This window comes from Salvia splendens, chromosome 5, assembly GCF_004379255.2.
Source record: "Salvia splendens isolate huo1 chromosome 5, SspV2, whole genome shotgun sequence".
Lineage (NCBI taxonomy): Eukaryota > Viridiplantae > Streptophyta > Magnoliopsida > Lamiales > Lamiaceae > Salvia > Salvia splendens.
Genome location: NC_056036.1, coordinates 29,805,551 through 29,813,740, shown reverse-complemented (window position 1 = coordinate 29,813,740; position 8,190 = coordinate 29,805,551). Strand labels below are relative to the sequence as shown.

At 38.7% G+C, this 8,190-nt stretch overlaps 1 long non-coding RNA gene across 1 annotated transcript; it reads left to right on the top strand.

The window, feature by feature from the left end:
- Positions 1-802: 802 nt before the first annotated feature.
- Positions 803-2,824, top strand: LOC121803078. Its single transcript, XR_006050907.1, has 3 exons — positions 803-818; positions 897-967; positions 2,570-2,824. It is a non-coding gene; the product is annotated as an uncharacterized LOC121803078 (long non-coding RNA).
- Positions 2,825-8,190: the final 5,366 nt, after the last annotated feature.

Here is an 8,190-nt window from a genome sequence, read left to right as displayed (position 1 = left end):
CCAATCTATTTTGGACCGAAAGATCCAAATTGTGAGAAATAAAAATATTGCTTGTGTGAAAGTACTATGGGAAAATCATGGGCATGAAGAAGCCACGTGGGAGAATGAGGATAAAATGATGGAATTGTATCCAGAACTCTTTACTTGAGGGTAACAAATTTCGGGACGAAATTTCTGCTAAGGTTGGTAGGATGTAACGCCCCGTTTTTCTAAACCTAATTTGAGAACCCTAAAGTACTTGTAATTAATGCTATTATTTTTTTTGCAAAGTCCGTGACTTAATTGATGGCGAATTAATTGTTGTTGGACGAGATATTTGTGAAATAAATGATTATGCGTATAGATAATTCCTTTCCGTGAGGAATATATTTATTGGACTCAATTCCGTGTTGGATCCGATAAATTAAATAATTAATATAAAAGTCCAGTCCGCGATAAATAAATTGCGGACTGCGCGATTTAAAATAAAATACAATGGGCGGTGAATTAAACTAAACTAATTAAAATAAAATATCCTTGGTTCCAATTTTAATTAAAGATTATGCGCAGATTTTCCTCCTCCGTGAAAAGATATTCCTCTTCCGTAATCTGCAAAAAAATACCAAAAACAAATATAATTTCAGCCAAATCACGTCTATTAAAAAGGAGGAAGAATTCGAAATTATTCTCCTAATTCTACGTTGAAACCGTCCTCCATCCCCCCCACAAATCTCTCCCATATCCCCAACCCCCTTCCCACTATATTAAATCCTATATCAGTTATTCCTTCCCTCAATCGTTCTCTGCAGTCAATCCGTCTTCTTCAACTTCTATCCAAGGTAAACTATGTTCTATCGTTGGTATCTAAATTTTTTCTCCTGCTTCAGAATCTAACATCAAATTTGTGCTATTGGCAGTAACCAAATTCTCCAGCTTCAAGAACCGTTCTTTTCAAATCCTCGCCGTTCTTGATTTCTCATTCACAGAGGTAAATTCATACTCAGATTTGAAATAGGAATTTTCGCATTCTGCATTCATATCATATACGCCGCATTAATCTCCCAAACAAAGAACCAATCCATAGCAATTAAGCAATCCAAAATCAATCGAACTTTACTCCCCTTGCTGCGAATCAAACTAAGAACGAAAATACACATACTTTGAATGAGAATTTACCTTTCGGAGTTAATCGGGGCGGCGCGGTAGTTGTTCGAGTCGTTTCGGGGCTGAACGGGTTAGTTTCGGAGCAAATCGGGGCTATTCGGAGGCTGACCGGAGGCAGCGCCTCCCGGCAGCGACGGCGGCAGCAGCTCCCGGCAGAGACGGCGGCAGCAGCCCCTCGCGGCGGCGCGACGACGGCGACAGCAGCTCCCCGACGAGTAGCAGTGACGCAAAATGGAAGCGACGGCTGAACCGCACAGCAGCGACGGCGTGCGAAGAGCAGCGGCCGACGGCGGAGGTGGAAGGCGACGCCAGACCGGATTCCTTCAAGCGACGAGCTTCTGCGTATCCTTTTCCGTCTAGAGAGAAGAAGAGGGGTAGAGAGAGAGAGGGTGTTAGACCTAGGTGGGGAGAGGTTTTTCTTTTCCTTTGGGCCTTTTGATAAAAAAAAAAGATCTGGGCCTTAGTTTTAAAAAAAAGGGGATTGGGCCTTTTATCTTGCTTAAGGAAAAATATAAGGACGGGAGTATTCTAGTTGGGCCAATAAGTTAATAAATCTTTGAATTGATAATTAAATTAATTGTGGAGAATTATTTAATTAATTCCAGAATATTTCAGCGAATGAATAATTATATCCTAAGTCCGAAATAAATATAGTTCGAGGAAAATGGTTGCGATAATTTAATTACACACTTTTATAAATTTGGGGATTTTATTTCGATATCGTTGAGGAAAATACGAGGAGCCAACGGAGGAATCAGGGGCGTAAGCGGCCGCCGAATAATCGAAAACTGAGATAAAACGAGATAAATAACTTCGCTTAGGATGCATGCATCTTATTTATTTAATTTGAAAGTGTGTTGATTTATGTGTTATTTTAATTCTAAAGGTGATATCTCGCAAGGGAATCGTGAACGCAAAGGAAAGAAAATAGTTTCGGATTAAACACTCGAGGTGGGCTTTCTTTTAAATAAGGACAACGTCCTAAATATTTTTATCGATGGAAATGAAACTGTATTTATCATGCCGTGATTTGATTTTTAACGTGCCTATCTGATATGGCTATGTGCCATTGTTATATAAATCGAATTCGGGTCCTCGTAGGGCCGCAAACCCTACTTGGACTAGTGTACACCTATGGTAGATCGTGTGCTAGCGTACGGGCTGGCCGGTCTAGTGGCTTGGTTTGTGGCCACATTCCAAGTCATGTATTGGCAGATATGGCTAACGTCTATGGGAAAATGACTGATCAGTCGACTTTTACTATGGGAAAATGATTTTAGTGCCTCGGGCCTTTCTAAAGCTAAACCCCGACGGTTACTTAAGTATGGCATGATAAATTGGCAACTTTTATTGAAAATGTTTTCGGCATGAGCCCATTGAGTATTCTTATAGTACTCAGCCCTGCATGTGTTTTCCCTATGTGCAGGTTGAGCGGCGACGAGGATGTGTTGGTGTTGAGCAAGTGAATTAAATATGTTAGTGATGTCTTTGAACCCTGAGTGTCGTTGTGTCTTCACACATGACGTCACTCTTTCTCTTGGTCGTTTCCGCTGTGACGTGTCTTAAATTATGATTTATTTGGGCCGACAACTTTAATTGTTGGGGTAATGGATATTCTGAATTCCTTGTTGGATAATATTAAACTCTTGGTTATTTATTTGGATATTAATTGTTGGTCCAACTTGTGTTGAAACCCTAATTCTTTTCGTCTTCTATTTAATTCTTTTAATCACGATCGCCCGTATTTATTAACCCTAAGGGGCGGTCGTGACAGAAGAGAATCTAGGTTTTTTGCAGCCTAATAAAATAAACGAAATCCAACAAAACATGTACTACTCCATATAACAATATTGGACAATATAAACAAATAATTACAAGAAAACCGCAAGAAAATTCCATGCGTTCAATCTAATTTTATTACATTTCAAATAGATCCTCAAGAATATCAAATATGTTCGAGCCGAAGTCCTCGATCATGAGCGACGAAACAAAACTGTCTTCGTCCGACCCAACCGTTGTCGGATCGAACTCTTCCTGCTCAGTCACTTCGCCACTAAACTGCCCCGACTTTGCCGCTTCCTCTTCCTCTTCCTCTTCCTCCTCCGCTGCTGCAATAGCATTGTACGCTTTCACGGCTTCTCCTCGGCCGTAGGCCACGTGAGAGTCTTGGCCGGTGAGTTCTTGCACGAGTGTCCGGAATTCCAAGGCACTGGTCTCGAACTTGATAGGGTTTGTGATGTACACAACCTTTAGTGGCTGTTTTTTCTTGATTTTGTATGCCTTTTTGGGGATTTTTTCCATTTTATTGTTGAATATTGGAGAGGTGAGAGGAAGTTGGATTTGGATGATATATAGTAGTTTGGATCTGAAACTATTGAACGAGAAAGTGATATCTGAAGAAGAGGCAAGTTGTCTATCTTCATTTATTCATTTATTTTTCCATTTTCTTTCTTTTTTCTAGTTTCTTGAAATGGAAGCACCACAAATTTCATTAGCCTTGCGCCGCCGCTTCTTTAGATATTTAGTTATTACGTGGAGTACTAGTGAAGTAAATAAATTTGTATAAAGATAGTTTTGTTTCATTATATTTTCTGTACTCATTTTTAAAAAATAATAATAAATAGTTAACGTAAATAAAGATTAAAGTAAAAGAGAATAATATAAAGACGATTCTTATTTACTTTATTCTTTTTTAGTGTATTTTTTCTTTAATCTAACTACTTCCTCTGTATGCTATTAAATGTCTCATATTTGACCGGCACGAGATTTAAGAAATTGTTTGACTTTATGAAGTAAAGTGTATAGAAAAGTTGGTGGAATATGAGTCTATTTTTATATATTAGTTTAATAATAAAATGTGAGTGAAATGAATTAATGGAATGTATGGTCCACTTCCCAAATATGGTAAAAGTGAAATGGATCATTTATTGGCAGACGGATGAAAAATGAAAAATGAGACATTTAATAGCGAACGGAGAGAGTATTTATTAATAGATGTCACATTCCTTCTTTGTTTGTTCCACCAAAAATGGCACATTTTCTTGTTTAGAAAAAACTTAATATCACATTAATATAGATATATAATATTTTCTCTCTCCACCTAACATATAAAATAATATTTTCTAAAATCTTGTATCATTCCCCAGGTATATCATCTATTATTAAAAAATATCACTTTTCTAACGTGAGCAAAAAAATTGAAATGATTGAGCTACTTCAAATGGATTGTTTAGCAAGTCTAAACTCATTTTTGACATAAATAAGTAATTGTCTCTAGAGGCTCAGTAATCCGTCTGCAAATAGCAATGTCGTTTTTTTCTATTTTGATCCATTTGTAAATAGGAGTTTTGATTTATAATTACTTAAAAGAAATTTCACATTTCACTTATATATTGTTTAAAATTAATATATACTAATGATATTTATATTCTAAATAATGATAAGAAAAATTGAACTCGAAAGTTCGAAGTAATGCAGACGATCAGATATGGTCCGCAGGCGGCTTCTGGGAAAGAGAACGTGACATATGGTCCCCAAAGATTGTAAGCGCTTGCCACGCGGCGAAGATTTATTGTATGAACTTGTACCGGTGGCGTCATCATATCTGTAGGCACTGACGTCATCCACTTCAGATACGTGGCTTAGCTTTCACCCACTTATATCTAATGCCTAGCTATGTCCTTAAATTTTGTTTCCTTTTTTGATTCTGGACAACTTTTAAGAATTTTAAGAAAGGTATAAAAAGTGAGTTAAAAAAAGTAGTTTTTACATTGAAATTTAGTTTTACAATAAAATGTGAGTTAAAATAATTTTATAGAATGTGTGATCTACTACCATAAATTGTAAAATTCAAAAATTCAAATGTGACAAATTTTATGAAACAGACAAAAATGAAAATATGTCACAAATTTTCATGGCTGGAGAGAGTACTAATGGAATATTTTGTGTATGCTCTCCTAAAGGATACTACCTCCGTCTTTGAAAAATAGAAGCATTTGAAATGACATGGGTTATAGTGCACAATTTATAAAGTAAGTGGGAAAAATTGGTATATTAAGAGAAGAGACAAAGAAAATTGGATAAAGTAAACGAGAGGGAGAGAAAGAGTAGTCAAAGTAATACTAGTGGATTGTAGGATCCATGTCTTAAAATATAAAATTTTGAAAGTTTTTATTTTTAAGGGATGACCCAAAATAAAAATAATTTTTACTACCTCCGTCCCACAATAAGTGTTATATTTTGCCATTTCGGCCCGTCCCATGATAAGAGTCACATTTCACTTTTATCATAAATGGTAAATAGACCTCATATTCCACCAATCTTGTTAGTGGAATATTTCGTGTGCTCTCCTAAAATATATTTATTTTCTTTGTGGTAGTACTATACATATTTCATCCGTCCTGCATTAAGATTTTCATTTGAAGTTCGGTGTGCATTTTAAAAAATACTAGTATAATGAAATTTTGTAAAATAATATTGCAATGTGTAACTTATTTGTATATAAATTTTTTAATCTATTAAAATATAAAACATTTATTTTCATTAAATATGGAACATATATTTTTCAAAACGGGATTTTATGTAGTGTTATTTAGTTAATTAAGTCGAGAGAGAATAAAGCAAGAGAGAAAGAAAAGTAGGCATGTCATTGTTTCCATTTCAGGAAATGTTTTACTTTTAGTGGGACAATCAAACAAGAAAATATTTTGTTTTAATTGGAATGAGTAGATTATTAGTTTTATAAGAAAATGTCAGTGGAATGAGTTAGTAAAATAAGAGGTATGCCTACTATTTACGGTAAAAATAAATCGAAACTCCTAAACTTAATCTTGAATGAAATAAATCAAAACTCATAATAACAAACAGTTAGAGTAGTATATAAAAAAACATAATTAAATACTCCCTACGTCCAAGAAAAATAGTTTAATTTTTTCATTTTGTGATGCCCACAAAAAATAGTCCTATTTCTTAAAACGGAAAGTTTCCCTCTCATACTTTTCTCACTTTTTCTCCCCTCTCTCTTATTTTACCTACTTTTTCTCATCTGTCTTTTACTCCCTCCGTCCCACAATAAGAGTCACACTTTGCCATTTTTGTCCATCCAACAATAAGAGTTACACTTTTTTTTACCATAAATGGTAAGTAGGTCTCACATTCCACTAACTCACTTCACTCACATTTTATTATAAAATCAATATAAAAAAGTGGTCTCATATTCCACTAACTTTTTCAATCCACTATTTTTTACTCTGCCCGTCCCTCTGTAGCTGAGTCGTATTCCTTTTTGGGTTGTCCCACTGTAGCTGACTCATTTCCTTTTTTTGGTATAAAGCAACGACTTTTCTTCTCTCTTGCTTTACTCTCTCTTACTTTATTATTTCTTCATCTCTACATTTTTCTTTTTCTACTTTATTATTCATTTATTTAGCTCACTTAACACAACTTTTTTTAAATCTCGTGGCGAAAAAAAATGCCTCTACTACAGAGGATCGAATGGAGTACATTGTTCAAAACTCGTGCCCACAATAAAAATGACTTCTATTATGGGAAAGAGGGAGTACTTTATATATTTTTCATTAAAACATGTATTATCAACAAATGGGACGATTGCTTATGCACAAATGGAGTAATAGTTTTGCAGCAATACGTCTTTTTCTTAATGAAAGAAGCGTGATATTGATTTTATTTTTCGATGATAGATAGGGATAACTTGAGAAATTAATTTATTCATTCAGCTATTATTACTCTCTTTACCTTATAATAGATGACACACTTACAGCATCCACAATGGCGCCCGTTTCAGCGGACGTCCGGCCGGCATGCCGGAGTTCTGCCCGGGACGTCCGCCATTGTGCACATGTGACGCGGATACGGACATCCGCTGCGGACACCGGAGTTCCGCGGCATTCCCGGGACGTCCGCGCGAGTCATAGGGACCGATCTTTTCTTTCGAAGATAAATGGAGCACCACGATAGTGATTCCCCCGCCACGAGCGAGTCATAGGGACCGATCTTTCCCGTTGGCGGAAGTACCCCAATGTCCGCCACGATGTCCGGAACGGCAGGGATGATGCCCCAACCGCAAATGACGGCGGGGATGATGCCCGGGTACTACAACATGTACCCGCCTTGGTATGGGATGATGCCCCAAATACCCCAAATGCCCGGGGTGAGTGCCGGAATGACCCCAATGCTGGGGATGATGTGCGGAATGTCGGGGATGATGCCCGGAATGTCGGGGATGATGCCCGGAATACCGGGGATGATGCCGCCCCAGATGACCGGGATGATGATGCTGAGGATGATGCGGGGCTCGCCTGTCGCTGCGGGGGGAGTAAGCAGGGAGTCCCCCAATCACCGGAGGACAATGTCTATCGCCCCTATATGGATTTACTGTCGACGGACAACCCCCGAGTACTCCTCTCGAGACTCAGTTCATTGGCATCGAGAAGTTCTCATTTGAGGAGTTGGGGCTATCTCCAATCCGGGATTCTCCCACAGACGTACCAACGGCGACATGGAGGAGGGGGGGACAAGGAGAGGGAGGGGCAGGTGACGGGGCACTACCTCGCCAGCGGCGGGGTACGATGGTGAGGTGGTGGCCACTGAGGTGGGGGAGGGATCCAGCGGGAAAAAGAGGACCGTCTGGAGCACAGAGGAGTGCATCGCGCTTGCGAAGGCGTGGATCAGTATAGTGGATGATCCATATATCGGGGCTAACCAGCATATCGACAGGATGTGGTGGCGCATTAGCCAAAGCTACCTCCAATTCAAACCGCCAGGGGGGAAGCCTCACAAGGGAGAGCAATGTTGGAAACAGTGTGAGCGACTAAAGAGGCAGCTCAGCCGATTCGCCCGCATTTACACAAACAACCTTCGCTCGGCAACCAGCAGCATGTCTGCCGAGGATGTGAAGCTTCTGTCTCACCTTCAATTCAAAGACGCTGCGGCGGGCATCGGGGAATTCAAATATTGGGAGGTGTATCTTGTGGTGCAGACTTCGGCCAAGTTTACTGCGGGTATTGAATCTGGCTGGCAGAAGCAGAC